The sequence below is a fragment of the Eubalaena glacialis genome, chromosome 12 (genome assembly GCF_028564815.1).
Source record: "Eubalaena glacialis isolate mEubGla1 chromosome 12, mEubGla1.1.hap2.+ XY, whole genome shotgun sequence".
NCBI classification, from domain to species: Eukaryota; Metazoa; Chordata; class Mammalia; order Artiodactyla; family Balaenidae; genus Eubalaena; species Eubalaena glacialis.
In genome coordinates, this window is record NC_083727.1 from 15,212,623 (window position 1) to 15,236,583 (window position 23,961).

Here is a 23,961-nt window from a genome sequence, read left to right on the forward strand (position 1 = left end):
TTTCAACTCCCTAGGGTAATCTTAAAGAGAGTCCTTTAAAAAACCCTAAAGCCAGGTTGAAATGAAAAGACACTAGACAGTAACTTGAATTCACATGGAGAAATAAAGGGCACTGGTGAAGGTAACTACATAGGTAAATATAAAACACAGTACAAATTTATTTTTTGTTTGTCACACTTTTCTTCTCCTATCTGATTTAAAGGAGAACTTCATGCAGCAATAATTATAAATCTGTGTGGATGGGCACACAAGACGTGTGTATACATCGTATAAAAGTGTAACTTGTATGACGATAACAGCACAAAGGAAGGGGAAGGAACAGGTCTATATATGATTGTGTATATGATTGAAATTAAGTTGTTGTTCATCTAAGCTACGTTGTTATCAATTAGGATGTTAATTTTAATCCCCAGGGCAACCACTAAGAAAGCAGCTTAAAAAAAAAGGTAGTAAAAGAAACAGCTAGGGAATTGAAATGGTACACTAGAAAATAACTTTATTAATTATTATTATTTAATACACAGGATGGCAGCATGGAGGAATAGAGGAACAAAAAGATGTAAGACCTAGAAAATAAAGGACAAAATTACAGGCATAAATCCTATTTTGTCAGTAATTACATTAAACATAAATGGATTAAACACTCAAATTAAAAGGCAAATATTGACAGAATGGATGAAAAAAAACAAAAACAACCCTATGATCCAACTGTTCGCTGTCTACAGGAGACACAGTTCAGATTCAAAGACACAAGTAGGTTGAAAGTAAAAGTTTGAAAAAAAGATAAACCACACAAACAGTAACCAAAAAAGAGCTAGAGTGGCTATACTAATACCAGATAAAAATAGACTTTAAGACAAAAACTGTTAATAGAGACAAAGAATGACATCCACCAAGATTGTTCTTAAGAACAATTGTTCTCATAAGATTGTTATATCTTATAACAATTGTAAACTGTTATGGACTAAATTGTCCCCCCCCCCCGCACTTTATATTTTGAAGCTCTAACCCCCAGAACCTCAGAGTGTGAATATATTTGGATATAAGGCCTTTAAAGGCATAATGAAGTTAAAGTAAGGCCTTTAGAGTATACTCTAATCTTATTTGACTGGTGTCTTTATAAAAAGAGGAGATTAGGACATATGGAGAGACACCAGGGTGGGCAGAGGACAACCATGTGAAGAAGCAGCAAGAGAATGGCCATCTGCAAGCCAAGGAGAGACGTTTCAGAAGAAACCAGCCCTGGTGGCACTTTGATCTTGGACTTCCAGGATCCAGAACTTAAAAAATTAATTTCTATTGTTTAAGTCACTCAGTATGGGGTATTTTTTATGCCAACTCTGGCAAACTTATACATAGACATATATGCACTTAGCAACAGAGTCCCAAATAAAAGAAACAAAAACTGACAGAAATGAAGTGAGAAATAGACAATTTAACAATAATAGTTGGAGACTTCAGTACCCTACTTTCAATAATAGATAGAACAACTATACCGGAGATCAAAAAGAAAATAGAAGAATAAACAAGACTATAAACTGTTTAGAACTAACAGACAGATGTTAAATTAATCCACCTAACTACTCCAACCAACAGCAACAGAATGTACATTCTTCTCAGGTGTACGTGGAACAGTCTCCAGGATAGGTCATATGTTAGACCATAAAATAAGTTTGTTTTTTTTTTTTTTGGCTGCACCATGCAGCATGCAGGGTCTTAGTTCCCTGACCAGGGAACAAACCCATGCCCCTTGCCGTGGCAGCATGGAGTCTTAGCCACTGGACCGCCAGGGAAGTCTCAACAAGTCTTAAAAAATTTAAAAGGACTGAAGTCATACAAAATATATTCTCTGACTACAATGGAATGAAATTAGAAACCAAAAACAAAAAGGAATTTGGGACACCCACAAATAAGTGGAAATTAAACAACACAGTCCTAAATTAGCAATGAATAAAAGAAAAAAATCACAAGGGAAATTAGAAAATACGTTGAGATGAATGGAAATAAAAACATAACATACCAAAACTCATGGAATTCAGCTGAAACACTGACTAGAGGGAAATTTATAGCTGTAAATGCCTATATTAACAAAGAAAAAAATTTCAAATCAATAATCTAAACCTCCACTTTAAGACATTGGAAAAAGAAGAGCAAACTAAACCCAAAGAAAGCAGAAGAAAGGCTATAATAAAGATAATAATATAAATAAGTGAAATACAGAATAGAAAAAAATAGAGAAAATCAACAAAACCAAAAGTTTGTCTTTGAAAAAAATCAACAAAACTGACAATTTAACTTGACTGACAGAGAAGAAGAGGGAAAACTCAAATTACTAAAAGCACAAATGATAGAAGAAACATTATTCTAGGCCCTACAGAAATAAAAAGAATTGTAAGGAAATATGTATTTTGAACAATTGTGTACCAGTAAATCAGATAATCGATATGAAATGGACAAATTTCTAGAAAAGTACAAACTATCTAAACTGATTCAAGAAGACATAGAAAATCAAAACAGAAGATTGAATTAGTAGTAACAAGAAAAAAACAAAACAAAACAAAACTTCCCACAAAGAAAAGCCCAGGACCAAAGGCAAGAAAAGAAAGGGGTAATGGACTCATAATAGACCAGAGGTAGGAAAAGGAGGGAGAATTCCAAGCCCTCAATTATCCTAAACTTCCTTTTAAAAAAAATTTATGAAGAAAAACACATAAAATTTACCATCTTAACCAATTTTAAGTGTAAAGTTCAGTAGTGTTAAATATATTTATGTTGTTGTGAAACAGATCTCCAGAAAATTTTCATTTTGCAAATCTGGGACTCCATACACATTAAACAATAACAACCTTTCCTCCCCTGTTCCGGCAACCATAATTTAACATTCTGTTTCTATGAATTTGACTACCTTAGATACCTCACATAAGTGGTATCATACAATATTTATCTTTTTGTTGGCTTATTTCATTTAGCATAGTGTCCTCAAGGTTCATCCATGTCGTAGCATGTGGTAGGTTAGCCTAGATTTTTAAAGCTGAATAACATTCCATTGTGTGTATATACCACATCTTGTTTGTTCATTCATCCAACAATGGGTACTTGGGTTGCTTCCACCTCTTTGCTATTGTGAGTAGTGCTGCTGTGGACACAGTGTGCAAAAATGTCTTTGAGATCCTGTTTTCAATCCTTTTGGATATACATTCAGAACTGGGATTGCTGGATGCTGCAGTACATTTATTTTTATTTTTTTGAGGACCCTCCATCCTATTTCCCATAGGGGTGGCACCACTTTATAATCCCATGAATACTGCACAAGTGTTCCAATTTCTCCACATCCTCACCAACACTTGTTATTTTCTCTCTCTCTCTCTCTCTTTTTAATTGATAATAGTCATCCTAATGGGTGTGAGGTAATATTTTATTGTGATTTTGATCTGTGCTTCTCAGATAATTACTAACGTTAACCATCTTTTCATATACTTGTTGGTCATTTATATATCACCTTTGGGAAAATGTCTATTCAAGCTCTTTGCCCATTTTTTAATCAGATTGTTTGATTTTTTGTTGCTGTTGAGTTGCAGAATCCTTTATGTATTCTGGATATTAACCCTTATCAGATATATGATTTGCAAATATTTTCTCCCATTCCTGAGGTTGCCTTTTCCCTCCATTGATTATATCCTTTGATGCACAAAAGATTTTAAGTTTGATGTAGTCCCATTTTTTCCAATCTTACTTTTAAAGCTAATTTCCCACCCCATGCACCCCCAGGTGCATCCACCTTTATTTAGTGACTCTCAAACTCAAATATGCATCAGAATCTCCTGCAGGGCCGGTAACACCACAGATTGCTGAGTCCCACCACAGGGGCTTTATTTTTTTGTTTTTTTAGCCATGCTGTGTGTCTTGTGGGATCCTAGTTCTCTGACCAAGGATCGAACCCGGGCCCTCGACAGTGAAAGCGCAGAGTCCTAACTACTGGACTGCCAGGGAATTCCCTCACCACAGCGTTTTTGATCGAGTAGGTCTGGGTCTTGGAGACTGACAGGTCTGACAAGTTCTCAGGTAATGCTGATGCTGATGGTCTGGGGACCATACCTTGAGAACTGCTTTTCTCATCAAACTCAATCCCTCCATGTTCTTTGGAAATTATTGTCATGCCTTCACGCCTTTTCTCATGTTCTCATGTGGATGTTTCTCATCCACACACTTCCTCTGTGAACTTTCCCTGAACCCTCAAGCTGGAAGGAAATCTCTCTCCTTCTTAGTTTCCATGGCACTTTATATATTTTTTGTCCCTTACCACCTTTTATACTTATTTATGTACCAGTCATATGCTCTACTAGGATAATAAACTTTTTTTAAAATTTAATTTTATTTAATTTTATTTTTTCTTTGGCTGAGTTGGGTCTTCACTGCTGCACGCAGGCTTTCTCTAGTTGCGGCGAGCAGGGGCTACTCTTCGTTGCGGTGCGCGGGCTTCTCATTGTGGTGGTTCGTCTTGTTGCAGAGCACGGGCTCTAGGCGCATGGGCTTCAGTAGTTGCAGCACGCGGGCTCAGTAGCTGTGGCTTGCAAGCTCTAGAGCACAGGCTCAGTAGTTGTGGTGCATGGGCTTAGTTGCTCCATGAGATGTGGAATCTTCCCGGACCAGGGATTAAACCCATGTCCCCTGCACTGGCAGGTGGATTCTTAACCACTGCGCCACCAGGGAAGTCCTAGGATAATACACTTTTTGATGTCAGTACTCACGTTTAATTTAGCTTTGTGTGGCTGAAGGGTGCCCAGCACAGTACTTCACCAGTACTAGGCATGCAATGGATATTTGTTAAATGGATTATAAAAACAAGGAAATGCCCAGCGACTAAAAAGACAGCAACATTACAAAATTAAATAAAAGACATAGGAAAAGTGAGGAAATATGTAGTGAAGTGGAGTTGGGGAGGGGGAGTTGGGGAATTCTTTCCAAAAGGGAATTTTGTTTTGCCAACTAAATGGAAAACAAAAATAGACCAGGTCTTCCCAGCTGTTCTGCTTGTCTGTTTTCTTGCAGCTGTGCTAGAATTCTTTTTTTCTTTTCTTTCTTTCTTTCTTTCTTTTTTGTAGGCTACAATTGCTAATCACTATGCCAGTAGGGCCCTTGTGATTTAAAAAAAAAGAAAGAAAAAGATTAATGACTTTAATTCCCAAACACTTAGGAAACTGAAGTGTGGAGGCATGCAGCATTCTGGAGTATTGACTGGAAATCTATACTGGATGTGCTTTCATCTCATGAAAGATCAAGACACCTTTCCCCAAGGAGAAGTAGACAGGTGCTGGGACAGTGTAAAAAAAACAAGTGTTGAGGGAATCATATGAATTAGTTCTCTATAAATGTAATTTTAAACGAATGTTTATAAAATGATCCCAATGTATTGGGATGTATCCCAATGTATCTTTATTACATTTATGGTCCCACTTCTCTGGCAGGTTGGACTGGACCCGATTTCCAATTTCTGCTTCTTAGTGTGTTTATTAAGATAGCCTTCATTTAAAACTAGCAATAGGTACCCAGCCACAAAAAGGAACGAAACTGAGTCATTTGTTGAGACGTGGATGGATCTAAAGACTGTCATACAGAGTGAAGTAAGTCAGAAAGAGAAAAACAAATATCATATATTAACGCATGTATGTGGAACCTAGAAAAATGGTACAGATGAACCGGTTTGCAGGGCAGAAGTTGAGACACAGATGTAGAGAACAAACGTATGGACACCAAGGGGGGAAAACCGTGGTGGGGTGGGGATGGTGGTGTGCTGAATTGGGGGATTGGGATTGACATGTATACACTGATGTATATAAAATTGATGACTGATAAGAACATGCAGTATAAACAAACAAACAAAAACTAAAAAAACCCACAAAAAATAAACAAACAAAAAACTAGCAATATGCAATAGGTTGTTTCCTCTGCCATACTGTGGCCTATGGATGGGCAGAAGACCCTTGGGTCTGGGAATGTGGTGCCATCGCAAACACCATGAGCCAGGGAAGGAAGCAAACCACAGAGAGCTCAAGGGTTTCTGCTGGAAATGTGACCTGAGCACCCTTTGGAAATTTCTGTGACTTTTGTCCCCATGGCAGTGGTTTACTGTGGGTCAGGGCTGCTCCCCTAGGATTGTTCTATTCAGCTAGTTTCCATTTCCATTTTTGTTTGCTTGCTGTTTGGACACTTAGGCAGATCCTATTGTGTTGTCCAGTCATTTCTGTCCCCAGGTGCACTACCAGAGCATTCTGACTGCTAGACATGTGTTACTCTTTAATGGTACATAGGAAATTGAGAGAATCTTGAGAGCTGGCCTGAAAAATTGGTTAGGCTCTCACTAATGCTTCATCTTTTAAAATCATTTCTCCATGGTGTGGTTGCACCTGGAAGAACTGGAAATCAACCACTCAATTAGGAGCCTAAGATTCTATGAAATTAAACATGTCCGGAAATTAATCATTTTTTCTCATTTCTTCTGTGAATATCTCAGCAGTCAAATTATCTCCTGCTACTAGGGAATATTCAAGAGTAAGAATTTGGAAGCTCTTTCTAAAAGACTTTACCAAAGACTTTAAAATAGACTTTTGCATTTATATGCAAATTCATCTTTAAAAAATTTTATCTGTGATGCTGAGGGAAAAGATGAGGATGCCTAGGTATGTCCGTGTGGCAAAGTTAGGGCCTGTTTTTTTCTGGTTGTTGCCTTGGGGAAATTAAATTGTGGGTATAAGGTTGAATGAAATTTAACCCAAATGCTGAAAATCCTGGAGGAAATTGGATACATCATATATGAACCTGTTCTATTATCACACAAAAGAATTATTTTGATGTTCAACCAGGCCAGAGCTAAAAGTGACACTAAGCTGGACATCAGTCGCCCTCTGTTTCTGCAAGGACTTCCAGTACATAGTGACCATATTTAACCATGAATTGGACAGAGATGCTGAAATGCATTCTAACAAAGACAGAGTAGAAATAAAATTGAGAAAGATGATTTTGAGTACCCCCAATTTTTTCTTTTCCTCTTAAAAGTTGTTGTATTTTAACATTTTGGAAAATAAAAGCCATAACTACACATATAGAAGACATTAAAACAGAATCTGCCCAGTACTAACCCCTGTTCTTGGGAAGTGCTCCTTTCGTCACTTCAAACCTATGATGCTCGTGGGAGCAGCCATGCTCTTTTGTGACCTGGCCCCCTGCCTATGGTTGATTGAATGAAAGGTAATACCAATGAGTCCCTTCCCTGGGATATCTGAAACTGATTCCAGGGATGATCGTCAATATCCATAACCAGTGCATGCTGGCTGAACAACAGCCCTGTTAGAGACTAGGGAAGATAGGGAGTCCCTCTTTAGAGGCAGAAGTTAAGTGTGACTTGAGGAGCCATGTTTTCTGCATGTAGACAGAGCCAATTGTAGTGAGTAGGAGTGAGGCCAACAGAGAATCAAGGGATGGAAAAAGACTCCTGAAGATGTTGAAACTCTTGGTCTCATTTGTTCCAGTGGGCCAGTTGGATCCTTGTTCTTCTACAGCTGCATTGCTCAATCATTCCTTGGGATCTGGGAGCAAGTAAATTTCAGTTTTGGCCTAAGTTATCTCAAGTTCAGTTTTTTCCCCCATAACAAAGAGTCCTGATTCAACATTAAAAATTATATTTTCACTTACACATTACCTTTCAATCTTGTCAACAAGTAGGCATAATTTTTATACAGTTGTAATTAGCAGTTTCGCATAATTTTTATTTTGCTTTCTTTTATTTAATAGTGTATTATTAATTTTTAATATATTTAAAATATTGTTATATTTGGTACTTAAATGTCTTAAATTATATATTAATAATAATCAGTAAAAATATAATATTTAATATAAGAAGGCATATTGCTACACAGTATTCAGAGTGATCATATTTTTTAAAATAAATTTATTTATTTACTTTTGGCTGTGTTAGGTCTTCATTGCTGTGCGCAGGCTTTCTCCAGTTGCGGCGAGCGGGGGCTACTCTTCGTTGCGGTGTGTGGGATTCTCATTGCCGCATCTTCTCTTGTTGCGGAGCGTGGGCTCTAGGCGTGCAGGCTTCAGTAGTTGTGGCACGTGGGCTCAGTAGTGTGGCTCGCGGGCTCTAGAGCTCAGGCTCAGTAGTTGTGGAGCACAGGCTTAGTTGCTCCGTGGCATGTGGGATCTTCCTGGGCCAGGGCTCGAACCTGTGTCCCTTGCATTGGTAGGCAGATTCTTAACCACTGCACCACCAGGGAAGCCCCAGAATGATCATTTTAATGTTTATGAAATATTCCATCTCGTGACAATTAAGAGTTATCCTTTCTGGACAAATACCATATGATATCACATATATGTGGAATCTAAAATATGACACAGGGAATTCCCTGGCAGTCCAGTGGTTAGGACTCTGCACTTTCACTGCCGAGGGCCTGGGTTTGATCCCTGATCGGGGAACTAAGATCCTGTAAGCCGTGAGGCATGGCAATAAATAAATAAATAAATAAATAAAAAAAATATGACACAAATGAACCTATCTATGAAACAGAAACAGACTCACTGACATAGAAAAGAGACTTGTGGTTGCCAAGGGGGAGAGGGTTGGGGGAGGGATGGAGTGGGAGGCTGGGGTTAGAAGATGTAAGCTATTATATATGGAAGGGATAAACAACAAGGTCCTACTGTATAGCACAGGGAACTATATTCAATATCTTATGATAAACCATAATGGAAAAGAATTTATATAGAATGTATATATGTATGTATAACTGAATTGCTTTGCTGTACAGCAGAAATTTACACAACATTGTTTTTTTTTTTAATATTTATTTATTTGGTTGTGCTGGGTCTTAGTTGCGGCTGGTGGGCTCCTTAGTTTTGGCATGCGAAACCTTAGTTGCACCATGCATGTGGGATCTAGTTCCCTGACCAGGGATCAAACCTGGGCCCCCTGCATTAGGACCGTGGAGTCTCAACCACTGTGCCACCAGAGAAGTCCCACAGCATTGTAAATCAGCTATACTTCAATAAAAAAATGTTGAAAAAAAAAAAGAGCTATACTTTCTTGAGTGTTCTTTCTGTTTCAAGTACTAGATATATATTACACATATTCCTAATAACAACCACAGAGGAATTATTGTCTCCAGTGTAGCGATATGAGAAGTGGTTTAGAGAGGCAAAGTTACTTGCCCCAAATCACATAGAAAGTAATAGACTAAGTCTTGGTCTGTCCCACTGCAAAGCCGTCCCTTCTTTCCATGCAACGTGGCATTTTCCTACCAAGGTGTATTAGTCTGCTCAGGCTGACATAACAAAATATCATAGACTGTGTTGCTTAAACAACACATATTTATTTTCTCATGGTTCTGGAGGCCAGGTGTCCAAGATCAAGGTGTCAGAAGATTGGATTCCTTCTGAGACCTCTCACTTGTACATGGCCGCCTTCTTACTGGTCCTCATATGGTCTTTGCTCTGTGCGCACACATCCTTGGTGTCTCTGTGTCTAATCTGCTCTTATACCGGCACCACTTAGACTGTATTAGGGCCCACCCTAACTGCCTCATTTTAACTCAATCACCACTTTAAAATCTCTATCTCCAAATATAGTCACTTTCCAAGGTACCCGGGGTTATGGTTTCAACATATGAATTTTGAGGGGACACGATTCAGTCCATAACACGATTTACTATAGCAATTCCACCCTTGGCTGACATTTACCTTCCTGGATTTTGGATGCTTTGAATTGGGTTAGATATTTGGCTTTTAACTCTGTGCTTCTGCTGACTTTTTGAAAAAAAAATCCTTTTTTCATCTGCAAATACAAAGAGTGTTTAAAGATATGCACATTGTGTCAGATTGTTGGACTCCATTATATGTTATTCTGTTGTGTCCAGTTAGTCTCCCTTTATTAATATACTAAACAAATATTTATTGAACAGCCAGCATGTGTTAAATATGAACATGTAGTGTCAATATGAAGAAATATGATATCATTGGGAATATCAAGGTGAATCAGCCGTGGATCCTGTCTGATGCTTTTTGTCTAGTAGAGAAAAAAAGACCAAAAAAACCCCAATAATTATAGTAAGAGGAATAAAGGTTTAAAGCAAAGTGTACTGTAAGAGATGTACAGATAAATATTGTAGAAATTCTGAGGAAGAAAAGATAATTTGCAGCTGGGAAGACCGGGGAAGACTTTCAGAGAAGATTAGCCGGGATCTGAGCCATGAGTAGTGTTTGAACCTGTTGAAGGACAAGGGCATTTCAGGAGCAGAGATCAGTATCAGTGCTGTGCTTGCCAGACAGACCTGGAAGGCCAGTGTCCTCCAAAAGGAAGCACTAAATGAGGGCCCAGACATCTCAAAACAGCAGGAGGAGAAAAGAGGCCAGCACCGTGATTTATCAACCTGAAACGTATTATTAAGCCAGAAGATGGAGTTTATTTTCCTTTCAGATAATATTACCCTGCTTATTTCCGATCCATTCCTCCATCCATTGCAATCTGACTTCTAAAGTCAACAAAACCTCCTAAGTACCAAAGGCAGTGGTCCACTGTTCAGTATGCATCCCACTTACCTTTCTAAGGAATTATACTTTTCTCCTTCTTGAAGCTTTCTCCTCCCCTGCCTCTGTGATGCCCCTTTCTCCTGCCCCTCGTCTCCCCTCCTCTTTGGTCCACTCCCAAATCTGCACTTCCTGGCTCCATTCCCACCGTGTTAACCTTGGCATTTTTAAGTGTTCACTTCCATGTTTTAGCTACTATTTGCTGACATCTTCCAAATCTGTATTTTCAGGCAGATTGCTCTTGTAGTATTTTCAGTCTCTACCTGGATGTGCCATGAGTTTCTCAGACTCAGAAACCAGATTCTTTTTCTTTTTTTATGCACCGCGGGATCCTAGTTCTCCAAGCAGGGATCGAACCCGTGCCCTCTGCAATGGAAGCGTGGAGTCTTAACCACTGGACCACCAGGGAAGTCCCTCATTTTCTTTTTTTAATCTGTACTCACTTCCTACGTGATTTCAACAGTCTGTGGCTTTAAATACCCTTCATATGGTAATGACTCCGAAGTGTGTATCTCTAGTCTGACCGGCTACCCTGAATTCCGGACTCATGCTTGCCTTCTCATTACCTTCACTTGGATGTTTAATAGTCGTCTCAAGCTTAATATATCCAAAACTGTACTCTGGATTCTCCCTTAACTCTGCTCCCCCTGTCGTGTCCCCATTTCAGTTAATGACAACTCTATCTCTTTCAATTGCTCAGATCAAAAGTCTTAGGGTCACCCTTGCATCCTGAATCTTGTCTGACAACAAATACTGTTGGTTCTACTTTCTGTATATAGTCAGAACGTGACCACACCTCCCCACCCCACGACCCCAAACCCAGTCCAAACCATATCATCTCTCACTTGGATTCTTGCTGTAAATTCCCAACTGGTCTCTCTGGTTCTAACCTTGACCCCCCTCAGCTTGTTCTCAACAAAGCAGCCATATTGAAAACTATGTCAGATGGAGCCACTCCTCTACTGGAACCGGCCAAGGGCTCCCACATCACTCAGAGTAAAATCAAGTCCTCCTTCTATGCCTTCAGTATGACAGGCTTTCGTTATTCCTGGGACATTGCTGTTGCCCATGGCCTCACCATGTCCATCCTGCCGCCTCTTGGCCCCATGTTCTTCCTCAAACAGACCAGCCACTCTAAAGTTCTTTTTTTTAAAGATTTATTCATTATTTATTTATTTATTTAATTTATTTTTGGCTGCATTGGGTCTTAGTTGCAGCACACGGGATTTTTTTTTTTTTTTAAACATCTTTATTGGAGTATAATTGCTTTACAATGGTGTGTTAGTTTCTGCTTTATAACAAAGTGAATCAGTTATACATATACATATGTCCCCATATCTCTTCCCTTTTGCGTCTCCCTCCCTCCCACCCTCCCTATCCCCCCCTTCTAGCTGGTCACAAAGCACCGAGCTGATTTCCCTGTGCTATGCGGCTGCTTCCCACTAGCTATCTATTTTACGTTTGGTAGTGTATATATGTCCATGTCACTCTCTCACTTTGTCCCACCTTACCCTTCCCCCTCCCCGTATCCTCAAGTCCATTCTCTAGTAGGTCTGTGTCTTTATTCCCGTCTTGCCACTAGGTTCTTCATGACCTTTTTTTTTTTTTTTTAGATTCCATATGTATGTGTTAGCATACGGTATTTGTTTTTCTCTTTCTGACTTACTTCACTCTGTATGACAGACTCTAGGTCCATCCACCTCACTACAAATAACTCAATTTCGTTTCTTTTTATGGCTGAGTAATATTCCATTGTATATATGTGCCGCATCTTCTTTATCCATTCATCTGTCGATGGACACTTAGGTTGCTTCCATGTCCTGGCTATTGTAAATAGAGTTGCAATGAACATTGGGGTACATGTGTCCTTTTGAATTATGGTTTTCTCAGGGTATATGCCCAGTAGTGGGATTGCTGGGTCATATGGTAGTTCTCTTTTTAGTTTTTTAAGGAACCTCCATACTGTTCTCCATAGTGGCTGTATCAATTTAATTCCCACCAACAGTGCAAGAGGGTTCCCTTTTCTCCACACCCTCTCCAGCATTTATTGTTTGTAGATTTTTTGATGATGGCCATTCTGACTGGTGCGGCTCGCGGGATCTTCATTGAGGCATGCGGGATATTTTGTTGCGGCGTGCGGGCTCTTCGTTGTGGTGCCCGGGCTTCTCTCTAGTTGTGGAGTATGGGTTTTCTCTTCTCTAGTTGTGGCGTGCAGGCTCCAGGGTATGTGGACTCTGTAGTTGTGGCGTGTGGGTTCCAGAGCACGTGGGCTCTGTAGTTTGCGGCATGCAGGCTCTCTAGTTGAGGCGTGCGGGTTCAGTAGTTGTGGAGTGTGGGCTTAGTTGCCCCACGGCATGTGGGATCTTAGTTCCCCGACCAGGGGTCAAACCCGTGTCCCCTGCATTGTAAGGTGGATTCTTTACCACTGCACAACCAGGGAAGTCCCCACTCTAAGATTCTTACTCAGCTCCTTACACTTTACATTTTCCTTCCATACTTTATTTTTTTTCTTAGTGCTTATTACTGTCTAAACATAAGATGCATTTTACTTATTTGTCTATTGTCTGTCTCCCCATGGAGACCCAAGAGAGCAGAGAATTTTGCCTGCTTTTTTAGAGTTGTATCTCCAATGCCTAGAACGAGGCCTGGCACTTACTAAATATTTGCTGAATGCTGACACCACTTATATATAATATTCATTTTTTTCCTCAGTTATGTACCAAATCATGTACTACTTACACTGCTGTTTTTAAACAGGTACATGAACATTGTAAAAAGTTCAAATAGTATAAAATGAACTACTTCATTTGTTATGGATTCTTAGTTCAGGCTGCTATAACACATTACTATAGAGTGGACAGCTTAAGCAACAAATATTTATTTCTCACAATTCTGGAGCCTGGGAAGTCCAAGATCAATGTGCTGGCAGATCTGGTGTCGGGTGAGAGCCCATTTCCTGGCTTGCAGATGGCCATCTTCTTGCTGTGTCGTCACCTGGTGAAGACAGAGAGAGAAAACAAGCTCTCATCTTATAAGGGCAGTAATCCTATTCATGAGGGCTCCACCCTCTTGACTTTATTACCTTCCAAAAACCTTAACTCCTCATGCCATCACATTGGGGGTTAGGATTTCAACATATGAATTTTGGAGGAACACAAACATTCAGTCCATCATATAGGTTGAATTATGTGTGACTTGCTCCCTCACCCCGCAACAAAGATATGTTAAAGTTCTAACCCCCAATACTTCAGAATGTGACCTTATTTGGAAATAGGGTCATTGCAAATATAATTAATTAAGAAGAGGTTATATTGGAGTAGGGTGGGCCCTTAATCCAATATGTCTGGTGTCCTTATAAGAAGATAGACATGTGAGACACAGGGACACAGGGAGACAGCCATGTGAAGATGGAGGCAGAGATTGTAGTGATGTATCTATAAGCCACGTAAAGCCAGGGATCGTTGAGCACCACCAGGAGCAGGAAGAAGCAAAAAAACAAGCTTTGTGCTTAGAGCCTTTGGAGAGAGCATGGCTCTGACAACACTCTGATTTTGGACTTCTAACCTCCAGAACTATCAGATGATAAATTTATGTTGTTTGAAGCTACCCAGTCCACAGTACTTTGTTATAGCAGCCCTAGGAAACTAAAAATCATTTAAAAAATACATCCTTTATAGATATATATTAATTTTCTTGCTTAGGCTTTGTCTGACCTAAAGTTAGGCACTGAAGTATCATTGGAAGAGTGAATTCATTAAATAAGAGTATTCTTCTCAGTAGATAGTCCATTTTTAATACAGAAAAAAAAATGTTAACATCCACCATAGCTTCAAATCCATAAATATCAATCAATACTTATGGACTTGAAGTAAATTACTGAAAAGTAAGTTGTGATTATGCAAAATAATGGGTGTTTAGAGATATTAATTGCAGCATTGTTCATCATAGCAAAAGACTGTCAATAACCTACATGTCCATCAATAAGGGAATTAGTCAAATGAGTGATCAAACTATATCTACTCAGCTATTAAAAATTATAACGTTGCTCCATGTGTGAGAAAAGCAAGGACAGACCCCTATGTGTAGATTGCCACCATTCATGAAAAAAAGGAAAAAAAAATTTACACACACACACGATGTGATAGAAAAATCTCTGAAAGGAAATAAAAGAAAATGGCAATACTCGCTTCTAGGGAGAAGAAACTGATGATCTTCAAATAAAGAAATGGAAAAATAATTAATAAATTAATGAAATCTCAAAGCGGAGTGTGCCAAAGTGTGTGTGTTTAAATTCATTCAAGTGTGTCATGATGTTTAGTGGCATTTCACTGGATTTTTCTACTCTCCTGGCCTAAGGGGAATATTCTGTGATGAAAAATCAGAGGGAAGCCAAAAAGTAAATAAGAGAAAAAAAGATAACCATTACAAAGTGGTCTTTAGTGTAAATTTTTTAAACGTTTACTAATCCCACCAGACCACTTCTTACTATGTGAAGTTTTTAACTGAAGTACAAAATGCACGAAGCAAAGCTCGCCAATCATCTAAGTAAACACACCTTGTAAACACCACCCAGATCAAGACATGGAACGTTCCAGCACTCCCAAAGCCCCCTTGTGCCTCATCTCAGTCCTTTCCCCTGACAAAGACAACCACTCTTCTGACCTCTGTAAGGGGAACATAGTTCTGCCTGGTCTTGAACTTTCTACCCATGGAACCACGCGGTCTGTCTCCATATTCCATACCCCCTCCCGCTGTGAGACCCATCGCCATCCTGTCTCCACTGTTCCACGCCCCCACTTAGGCCCAGGCCAGTTCATCCATCTATCCTGTTAATGTCCCATGGGATTTTCCACTTTGGGGCTCTTACAAATCATACTGATGTGGATATCATAGTACATATTTTCTGCTGCACAGACATACACCTTTCTGTTGGGTACTGTATTCGGTTTTTATTGCTGCTGCAACAAATTACCACGAAGTGCTCAGCATAAAACAACACACATTTATTATCTCTCAGCTCTGGAGGTCACAAGTCTGGCATGGATCTCACCAGGCTGAAATCAAGATGTCAGCAGGACTGCCTTCTTTTACGCAGGCTCTAGGTGGGGATCCATTATCTTGCTCATTCTGGCTGTTGGCCGAGCTGTTTCTTGCTGCTGTAGGACTGAGGCCCCCATTTTCTTGCTGGCTTTCAGCTGAGAGCCATTCCCAGCTTCAAGAGGCCTCTGCCTTCCATGGCTCATGACTCCTTCTCCATCTTCAAAACCGGCAGCGGTGGCTTCTAACCCTTTTCCTGTTTTGTGTCTCTGTCATGCATCTCTCTCTGACCACAGTGGGAAAGGTTTCTGGCTTTTAAGGACTGACATGATTATATTGGTCCCACCAGTTTAATTTAGGATAATCTTCCCATCTCAAGGTCTGTTACCTTAATCACATCTGCAATTTACCTTTTACCGCGTAAGGTAACATAGTCATGGGTTCCCAAGATTAGGACGGAGACATCTTTGGGGGAGGGGAATGGTCCTTATTCTGCCTACTGGAAGTAGAGACCTGAGAGTGTTGGGTCATAAGGTGTGCATAAATTCCACAGAGTAGATAGTGCCGATAGTTTTTCAAAAGGTACAAATTTACACTCCGGCAGTGCGTGAGAAGCCAGTTGCTCCACAGCCCTGCCAATTCTTAGTCTCGGTAGCATTTATCAATGTCCACCATTCTGTTGGGCATGGAGCAGTAAATAAATGTGGGTTTAATTTGCATTTCCTTGGTGATTAATCATGATCACTTTTCATATGTCTATCGGCCATTTGCATGACTTCTTTCATGAAATGCCTGTTGATGTCTTTTGCCCATGTAAAGAATCGGATTGAAAGCAGACCACTTTTTGAACTGTGAAAGCATTCATTAGGGTGGGATTTTTCCATCAGAACGTGTTAAAATACCTAGAAAGTAAAATAGATCATTCAAATGCATTTAGAATTCCTTCCAGTAAAGTACCTTATGTAGTTCTTTTCTTAGCTTTTATCCTTTAAGTAAAGCTTAGCTGATAATGAAATCGATAACAGTAACTCACATCTGCATGTGCGTTAGGACTTACAAAGTGCTTTCATATCCATTTTCTCATTTCGCTTTGTTAAGAGGAACACATGAAATGTTGCTTGCTAGTCTTGTTTTCATACCATATATTACTTTCCCCAGATGCAAAAATCAAGGCAAAATGCATGTATTAAAAATAATTGTAGTTGGGCTCATCAGTAGCATAATTTGTGAATTTTTCTTCTTTGCTCACCATTATCTTTAATTTGGTGATAAATATGATATACGCTTGCAGAAGGTCTGACAAACCCTCCAGCTCGCAATGCTGAAAGCCATTGCTTTCTGGGAGTTGCTGTTTACATCAGGAAGAGAGCATAAATCCACAGAAGCCTGGTGATTGGAAATGTGTCTGTTGCAGAGACCGGAGCAAACCTCCATTGTTGAGAGCCGCAGAAAGACACAAATCAGGCAGACATTTTTTCAAGAAGCAGATCACAAATAACCTTTCTATTATACATTACAGATGCTTTTTTTTTTTTCATTCCTTCCAGACTAGACACTAATTAGATTAGCCTTCTTTACTCTGATGCTCTAATAAAGAATTGTGCTTCTGTTTTGATGTCACATCTTTCCCAGGACTAAATGTGTGTGTCCGGGGGCAGGGCAGGCGGGGGCAGTAATATCTGTGCGTATGTGTGAAATGAGAGAAACTGTTGAAGAAAAGCACTGAACAGGCATTAAAATTCTCAGGCTAAACGGTACCCTTAAGTTTTTTGCTTCTTGACATTTTAAATATCACTGTGCTATAAAACATACAGCCTCTTTTCTCATCAAGTTTACAACCTTAAAAGATAAGACAGGCAAATGTAAGAATGAAATGAAAAATATAAATTTAATGACTTTTTTCTTTATACGGCCATCTCAAAATCAGAATCATATCTCATAAGAAGTGGTCTCCTCCTAATCGCAGTGAAAGCCACCAAGAGTAGAAGGTTTTACTTGCCAATGTGTTACCTACAGTAACTGTGTGAGGTTTTATCCCCTCTTCTTAAACCACAACTGACCCCAACACAGAATATCATCTTGAGCCCCTTCTTTATTTTTCATACTTCTATTGCTAGCCTATTACTGCATTGGACATCATGGGGCCACTCAAAGTCACTCCCTTTTCCTGTAACTGTGCTGCTCAGGGCCCATTCAGGAGTCCACACCTCCCCCATGCAGCTCTCGTGCTTCCTGGAAGCAGAGCCCTCCTGAGTCTAGGAAGGACAAGAGGCTCAGGTCCAAACTCATCTACAGAATCTCATTCTTGGACAGGGATAGACACATGCTCCAATTTTCCAAAGAGGTTTGCTGGGGCTCTTGGGGATGAAGCTGCCCCATTTTCCTGAGACAGCTTCCAGAAGAGACCTGGTCCCTTTCCCTCTGCTTGAATTAGGAAGGCTGTGGGCCTAGGTGTGGATGGATGAAGTTGCTGCTGAAGAGTGCAGGTGAGAGATTGGAAGACACTGAGTCCTCGAGGATAACCTCAGAGACTGAAATAAACTAACCCTGGTGGCTGCCCTGACTCTCAACTTACAGCACATCTCCTTTATGGCTTAAGGCAATTTGAATTGGGTTTTCTGTTACTTACAACTGAGCAAATCTTAACTGGTATATTGCTTTTAAAATATAGTGTATTCACAGGAAATCTGAGGTATAGTAAGATCAAAAGATCAGGAGATGATTGTCGCTGAATATATAATTTCTTACTCACAATTCCCAAGAGAAAGGGGTATGCTGCACCAGGAGGGTCCACATGCGGAAGCACCAGGGTTGGTCAGGACCAGAGTGGGCAGGAGCCTATATTGTGGTTTCTGTGGGAAGGTGAGGCATGGTAAGCATCTCATGAAGCACATGAGCTTACTTTGGTCAGCATGGTTAGTTTGAATAATTTCAGTGGGATCTGGGGCACAGGGGTTGGCTGTAGGTGTTGGGTACCTGGACCTGGGGTGATTAGGGCAGATGGATAGTGACCTGGAATGTGAGGGTCTGATAAAAGGGGTGTTGGGGTGTGGGCTGTGGATTGATTGGTTTGTATTTAAAAAGCACACTCATGAGTAGGCTGTTTACTACTTCCAGGAACTGCCTAAGCCTGAAGGTCCAGTCCCTCCAGAATCAGCAAGGACCCAGATGTCAAAGCATTGGAATACAGAAAATAAAAGACATGGTTAGCACATAATATACACTAAAAGCTTAGTACAGGCACTTAAGAGGTTATATTTTTACTATTGATATTGCAACAGAACAGGGAAACAACTAAAGCTGATTTTTCGTGACCTACCACAGATTTTTCTGACCAAAAATATGTTGATTATGCATAATCTTTATGGAATGAAGCATTCTGGATTGTCAAGCTACCTATGGAGTTATTAATTACTTGGGTGTAATCACTTTTATTTTATTAAACTCCCTAATATCCTTTGCTCTTTCTCCTTTATTCATTCAACAGTGTTTTTTGAGCACCTAGTATGTGCTAGGTACTGTCCTGGGTACTGAAAACACAGCAAGGACCATGAGGAGGTCCTTCTGTTTTAGAGCTTATATTCTGGAGGTGGTGACGGTAGACTATAAAAAAGTAATTGAACAATTATATAAGATAATTTCATATAGTGATAAGTACCAAGAAAAAAGTAAATACGATGGGGAGATAATAGGTACATAGATGAGGCCTGCGGGAGAATCTACTCTTGATTGATGATCAAGGAATGTAATCTGTTGCCTTCTTCTCCTCCCACGTCCCCTCCTCTCTGGATACATTCTGGAGATATCTTATTTCATGCTTAGGGCTTCGAGAGCTTCTGAATTCAAGTGTAGGTGGCTTTTGCCCCTCCTCTTCCATCCCACTGCCCTAGATGTTAAGGGTTTTTACCCTATGGCTGTTGTTAGAATAAAGGCAACTCACCAACACCAAAGATGTTCTCTCTTCCTCTTCCTGTTCTTTTTTGTAAGTTCAGTCTAGCCATTGCTTCCTGTGTGTCTACTCCGGACAGAACACTGTATTAGGTGCTGGGTCTTCCATCCCATCCTGCTCTATACATCTTGGCATTTCCCAGTAAGACTTGGAGTCAGTGTCCTTCCCCACAGGTAACCAACTAGTTGCAAAGCATTTGTGCAAGTGCACCTAGATTTGTGAGTCTCTTGGTTGGATTCTTTTGTTCGTTTGCTTGGTTTTAGCCATACACTGGCCTGTCTTAGCCTGTTCTGGCTGCTATAATAGGCTCCCACAGACTGAGGGGCTTATAAACAATAGAAATTTATATCTCACAGTTCTGGAGGCTGGGAAGTCAAAGATCAAGGTGTCAGCAGATTTGGTGTCTAGTGAGAGTCTGCTTTCTGGTTCAGAGATGGCCATCTTCTTGCTATGTCCTCACCTGACAGATGGGGTAAAAGGTGCTCTCTGGGGTCTCTCTTATTAGGGCAATAATCCCATTCATGAGGGCAGAATAAATCACCTCTCAAAGGCCCCATCTTCAAATACCATCATGGCGGGGATCAGGCTTCAATACAGTGGGGATCAGTGAACAGAGGGATGGCCATGTGAAAAGGCAGCAAGAGGACAGCCACCTCCAAGCCAAAGAGAGAGCCGCAGAGGAAGCCAACAGTGCCAGAACCTTGATCTTGGACTTGCAGCCTCCAGAACTGTGAGAAAATCAATTTCTGTTATTTAAGTCTTTGTTATGGCAGCCCTAACAAATTAATACAATGAAGTAGAAGGGGGCACTCTGAAGCACATTTCTTGCATATAGGACTTCTCTCTTCCATGCAACCCATCCTGTCTCACTCATTTCAGACTTCACATCTTTGCTATTCCTCTTCTCTGCCCTAGAATACATCCTAATGACATCAACTGGTCTTGATCCAGCCTTCCTGGCGCTTACTTCTTGCCTCTTTAATTATATGAGCCAACCACCAACCCTCACCCTGCCCACTTTTTTTAAAAGCAGGGTCTAATTGAGTTTCTATAACTTGTAGCTAAAAGAGTCAAGACTTACAAACTAAATTGGACTCATTCCTAACGCCCAGCTCATACCTCATCTCCCTCATCAAACCCTTAATCATTTACCCCAGCTCACAGCATTTTTCTCCTTTGAATTCTCCAAGAACTTAAAGTTTGTGCTACACAATTGTAGACATTGCTCTACATGTACTAGTCTTTCTTTTTTAATTAATTTTTATTGGAGTATAGTTGCTTTACAATGTTGTGTTAGTTTCTTTTCTTTTCTTATTTTTATTATTATTATTTTTTATTTATGTATGTATTTATTTATTTATGGCTGTGTTGGGTCTTCGTTTCTGTGTGAGGACTTTCTCCAGTTGTGGCAAGCGGGGGCCACTCTTCATCGTGGTGCGCGGGCCTCTCACTGTCGCGGCCTCTCTTGTTGCGGAGCACAGGCTCCAGACGCACAGGCTCAGTAATCGTGGCTCACAGGCCTAGTTGCTCCGCGGCATGTGGGATCTTCCCAGACCAGGGCTCGAACCCACGTCCCCTGCATCGGCAGGCAGATTCTCAACCACTGCGCCACCAGGGAAGCCCTCTAGTTTCTTTTTTAAAAAAATTTATTTATTTTTATTTTTATTTTTGGCTGCGTTGGGTCTTCATTGCGGTGTGCAGGCTCACTGTGGTGGCTTCTCCTGTTGCAGAGCACGGGCTATAGGCACACGGGCTTCAGTAGTTGTGGCTCGCGGGCTCTAGAGCACAGGCTCAGTAGTTGTGGCGCACGGGCTTAGTTGCTCCGTGGCATGTGGGATCTTCCCAGACCCGTGTCTCCTGCATTGGCAGGTGGATTCTTAACCACTGTGACACCAGGGAAGCCCAATGTTGTGTTAGTTTCTACTGTACAGCAAAATGAATCAGCTATACATATACATATATCCCCTCTTTTTTGAATTTCCTTCCCATTTAGGTCACAACAGTGCATTAAGTTCCCTGTGCTATACAGTAAGTTCTCATTAGTTATCTATTTTATACATAGTATCAATAGTGTACGTGTCAATCCCAATCTCCCAATTCCTCCCCCCACCCCACACACATGCTATTCTTCAAGCACTTCAGGAAAATTGTGAGTTGATGAGTGTTGTGCGTATAGCTTTTTAAATTTTCTCACCCCTCCCTCCAGCCACACTGTGTCACAACAGACCATCTAAAACCCCCAAGTGCTTTCTCCTGCTCTCTCACTGGTTTATCTCTTTGGATTCTCCAGCCACCTGGGAAAGGTTAAGTGATCTGCCGAAGGTCATGTAGTAGAATCTGGGGGGTTGTGGTGACGGTGGTCGCAGAACTGTGCTCTTTTAGCAGTTAGAATTAAATTTGCCTGTGATGACAAAAGCCCCAAATAACAACGGCTTAAATTAGATAGCCGTTTACTTCTCTTTCACATGAAGGAGGGAAGGTTGGCAGTCTGGAGTAGGGGCTGTGCTACAGGGAGTCAGATCTCTGCTTCTCCCACCTTGTAGCTCTGCCATCAGTGACTTCTTCCCAAACCTGCCTCATGACTCAAGATGGCTGCCGAAGCGCCAACACGCAGGGAAGAGGAGGGATGTTGTTTTTCTCTTTAAGACTCCCTGTCAGAGGTTGCACCTGTCATTTCTGCTTTCATCCCATTGGACAGAATTTAGTCACACTAAGTTGTGAGACAGGCTGGGAAATGTAGTATATATTCTGAACGGCTGTATTCCCCCGGCTAGCAGGGGGCAGGAGTTGTCTTACAAAGGAAGGGGAAATGGACACCGGGGGGTTACTGGTAACTCGAGCCTCTGTCATGTCCTCTGAGTTTTTCCTGCTCACTGGTTGCTCAGCTCAATCCCACCCTTAGGTTGTTGTTTATTGCTTCATATTTGGGTACCCTTTCCCCAGGTAGTTTGTGAGCTCCCGATGGGCAAAAGTTGTATTAAACTCTTCTTTGCATCCCCAGCTCCTTGGATTGTGCTTTTACATTATATCTTGATGATCATTAATCTATATATGGTAAGGAGAGGAGGATTTGTAACAGGAAATCAAAAGCTAGGTGTTATGCAGCTTAATAATTCCTCAGAGACACCACCCAGCATGAAGCCAGGACCACAGTCTTGCCCAGGCTTTGAAATCAGACAGTTCAGTTTTAGAATCCTGGCTTTACTTCCCATGGGCTGGAAGGTCATGGAAAAGCGAGTAAAGCTCTCTGAGCCTTATTTTGCTTATCTATTAAAATAGGAATTATGATACCTTCCTTTCAGGGTTGTGAGAATTCCAAAGATGATTTATGTAAAATGCCCAGCACATTATAGGTTTCATTCATTCCTCTCTTTAATCTTCAGTAAGTGATAATGGATTGGGGGTTGGTTATAGCTGGATGCTATCCAGCTTTGTGTGTGTCTCAGTCATCAGATCACGATTACTCCAGGCCATGAGAAAAGTGTCTTTTCTTCCTCTGACTTCTACATTTAAGACTTAATCTTTGTCCTTGAAGAGCAAAACAAAGGAAGATCCAAAATATAATTACAATGTTAATATAAGAAGTATCTAGGTTTGCACACATGACTGAATAAATAGCATCTATTGGAAGATTTTCTCTGCAATGACTTGCAAATAGCAACAGTAACTTAATTATTCAGAGAAGTTCCAGGTACAGTTCCTTTGCCTTTGTACCTCCCTCTTCAGGAACATCAACAAATCATTCCCTGGGCCACTTTTAGCAAGTTATTTAGAAGGTTATTGCAACTTGGATATAGGATACTTGGTCCCAAAATATCATATTTACTAAAGGATCAACTCCTGATCAGAAAATGCCTAGAGTCTGCATCTTCTAAATATTTCTCTAAATGAGCCAATAGATCAATTTTTTGCTTAATTCGTATTAAGTCCGGTTTCTGATGTTTGCAACTGTAAGAGTCTAATACATAGGGATTATAAATGATCTTTTTTCCCCCTTGTCAAGCACATTTCTTCTGTATTTTAGGGCAGGGTTATATCCATCAAACATAAGCCTGTCCTCACAAGCTTGTCTCAGTTCAGAAGGGAACCAGAAATTTCTCATGTCTAGGAGAAAGGACTACTCCAAGCTAGACTCAGCCAGGGGCAAAATCATTCATGCAGATAAATGTTACACCTTCTACCTATAATACTCTGTTTCATTCCTTCCAGCAAGGCACTTCTCTTTTCTTTAAACATCTTAAGCGTCACCTAATTTAGCATGAGGCACTTTCAAAGCTCCTTCCTGAGCCATCTGTCTTACATCCATCTGTGAATACTGTCCCTGTTTCAGATGCACAAGCATCAACACTCGTGACCAGAGAGTAGCTGAGCTCTTGATGTCCTTCATCCTCTGT

At 40.5% G+C, this 23,961-nt stretch overlaps 1 protein-coding gene across 1 annotated transcript in view; it reads right to left on the reverse strand.

Annotated features, from left to right (window-relative positions):
• Nucleotides 1-547: 547 nt before the first annotated feature.
• MTHFD1L (methylenetetrahydrofolate dehydrogenase (NADP+ dependent) 1 like) overlaps nt 548-23,961 on the reverse strand; it is a 290,546-nt gene continuing 267,132 nt past the window's right edge. The window contains exons 29-30 of the transcript XR_009702806.1: nt 13,470-13,575; nt 548-566 (exon numbers count right to left, since the gene is read on the reverse strand). The gene's annotated coding sequence lies outside the window, so the exon portion shown is untranslated. The remainder of the gene's footprint in view (nt 567-13,469; nt 13,576-23,961) is intronic.